We start from the raw sequence: 3399 nt of genomic DNA, 5'->3' as shown, positions 1-3399 counted from the left end.
GCGTTCATTCGTTGCCCAAGGACACTAATATAAGTGAAACCAATTGAAACCGTACCCCAACCCCCAGTTCTATCATTTGTCCCATGGATTTTAAAGTGGAAAATTCTGAACGATTCATTTCTTTTGTCTAACTGTGAAGCTAAACCAGTTTAGTGATTGGGGTTAGAGTGCTCAGTTGAGGAACTAGTCCTCAGTTTATGACTGGTATATAATATATTCGTCAAAATTATGTCTTAATCATAAATAATTGCATTTGCTGGAACAAGGCTGACCTGGGGTTGAAAAGCAGCAACAACTGGGTAATTAATGATTTGAAATTAGTTTTTTTTTTTTTTTTGCATATAATAGAAACCAAATTATAGTAAAAATTATGTTAATGAAAACAATTTTTGTTTGATTGGATATTAATTATGACCGAAATTGTGAAGAAAATATTTCCTAATGAGTTTTATAGTTCCAGCGTTAATTAACTTTTCAATAATTAAAACGTCTTGCAATATTTCTGTGAAGACCAGGAGAAATTCTTCGAAAGAGAAGCAAAGTTTATTATTTACTTTCTTTTATATTCTTGTGGTGCCAGTGTTCCAGTTGCGTTCGAAGTAACTTCGAATGACTGAGTGAATGAGTTTTAAGAAACATGGATGAAGTTATCATGGGTCTGGACAACCCCCAATGGTCCTTCAATACAAAACAATATTAAAACAATGTTCTCATTAATATTATTGTAATATTAATCACCATTACTGCGTTCGTTACAAGGTTCTTCGTGTACAGTGTTTGTCCGTTTGGTTGTTCGTTGCGACAGATGTTGAATTCCGAAAATATTTTTAACACCCAAGGTCCTAAGTTCAGATCCCAGTGGTGTCACTTGAGCTTTTCATTCTTTACATTTTAGCATTGATGACGGTGTTGTTCAAATAAACATTGTTAATATTGTCTTATATATATATGCATCCATGTAGCTATATGTAAGCACATACGTAAGAACCTAGAAAAAAACTAGGAGCTTCATGGTTACAAGGAAAACATATTGCTCAGCCTGCCATCGCTACGCTAATAACACTCGAACTTCTGGTTTCTTCAGGCTGAAGGATGAAGTTATGCAGCAACGCATTCCAAAACTCCGGTTCCTACTCACTCGCTGAAGTTAAACAAACATACACACACACACCGGGTTCCTACAAACTGAATGATATGCAGTCACTCACCAAGACACTCCACGTACGTACGTACATACGTACGTACGTACATACGTACGTACATACATACGTACGTACGTACGTACATACATACATACATACATACATACATACATACATGTAATTAATGAGAGACGGAAGATATGGAAGATCGTATCTTACATCTTCCGTCTCCCATTAATTACACACCCAACGAACATTAAGCCAGTGAACTGCTTTGCCGGCAAAACTACCTGCTGTGTACCATAGGATTTATTAACTATATACTTATATAAATGTATATAGGAAGAGATACAACAATTCCTCCGCCAGAAACACGCTTGACACGAAGGAATGGTCGCCAACCCAAACAACCAATCAACCAAGCCTGCCCACGGGTCTGCCTGCAGGATTCTCCAGTGGAAACTGCGGGAAGTCCAGAACAACTGGTGGGTGGTACTTGCTAAAAGGACTCAATGTTAACTGATTAGGGACCTATTAGATCCTTCGATGAGGCACACCGTGCAGTATATGACCCTGCCCACCAAACTCAAATACCTCTGCGCTCTGCCGATGCAAAAGTGGCCTCATACATCGCTGGATTGAACACTATGGAAATTTATATGGAAACACACGCTCAATGCAAGCAGCGTCAATTGCCAGTAGATCAGAATAAGAGGCGCTGGATCATCCACCCTTCGATAGGCGAGATTAAGGCAGCGATTGTTAAACTGGGGACTCACAAGGCTCTTGGTGTGCATGGCAGAAACCGACTTCTTGAGAAACTCACTGACCTGTTTAAATTGTGCCGGGAGAAAGGAGAAATCCCGAGCGACCGGCACAACACCATAATGGTGTCTCTGTACAAGAACAAAGATGTGAGGACAGTGTGCCCCAAATACAGAGGCATAAAACTGCTTTCAATTGTAGGCAAGATTGTGGCGTGTGTTCTTGTTGAAGATGATGAAGTCCTTCACAAGAGTCAGTGTAGTTTTTGTGCCAACCGAGATATTACAGCCATGAGCTTTGTCCGCTTCCAGATACAGGAGAAATGCAAACAGGAAAACATGGTGCTTTACACTGCTTTCATCGACCTAAGAAAATAAAAGGTATTTCATACGGTCATTAGGGATGGGCTGTGGATAATTCTAGAGCGATTTGGTTGTCCACCTTGTACTCTGACAGCTACCCGAGGGCCAGCGGGACAGATTAAGTACAACACTAACCTGTCAGAGTCCTTCTCCATTGAGAACAGCGTGAAACAGGGTTGTGTTCTCGCCCCGACACAATCTTCTTCAGCATAATGCTGTGGGCGATCACGGAGGACTTACATGAGGGCATATACATCCGTGTCTGAAATGACGGAAACATATTCAATCTTCGACGACTGCTCGTACAAAGACTCTGCAGGAGTTCAGCCTTACCCTGCTGTCGACAGATGACTGCACTCTTCTAGCACACACAGAGGTAGCCCTCCAGATAGTCGTGTCTCGCTTTGCTAAGGCAGTCAACGCCTTTCACCTTACTATCAGTCTGAATGGAATTGAAGCGCTGCTCCAGAAACCGCCGTATGTCACAAACCGACCACTGCAGATCAGCATCAAAGGGCATCCGCTTAACATAGTCAAACACTTCACCTCCCTGGTGAGTATCATTTCTAAAGACGAAGCCTTTGAAAAGGACGTTGATAGTCGTCGCATTGCCGAAGCCAACACCTTTGGACATCTGCAAAAGTGTGCACAGTATCTGTCCACCAGGACCAAAACCTACAAGGCAGTTAATCCACTACAACTCAGATGCGTAGGCCACATCTCATGCATAGACAAATTCAGATTTCTGAAGGTTGTATTCAACAGCGATCTCAGCCAAGGCCAAAGAAGCAGAGGAACCAGTCCCCCAACCCACGGAAGCATTTCAAGATTGTATCCAGACGTCTACAAGCAGCTCTGAGAAGGCCAGGGTATCTACAGCTGCTGGGAAACGCCAAAAGGCACACTCCCATCTAAGCAAAACCTACATATTTGCCCCCAAGTGTGCTTAGAGCTTGTCGCTCAAGAATCGGGGGTTGGTCTACAACGCCACTTAAGAGCTTGCGACTCTTCATAATTTTCAAACACGAACAACTGCTATCTGACGATGTGCCTCGATAATGTTCATGTGAATACTTGTTTCTTCCTTGAGTCATTTTCTTTACAAGGTGATGATGCGGTACAAACTGTTT

The sequence above is a fragment of the Octopus bimaculoides genome, chromosome 19 (genome assembly GCF_001194135.2).
Source record: "Octopus bimaculoides isolate UCB-OBI-ISO-001 chromosome 19, ASM119413v2, whole genome shotgun sequence".
NCBI lineage: Eukaryota > Metazoa > Mollusca > Cephalopoda > Octopoda > Octopodidae > Octopus > Octopus bimaculoides.
This window is presented reverse-complemented; position numbering follows the sequence as displayed.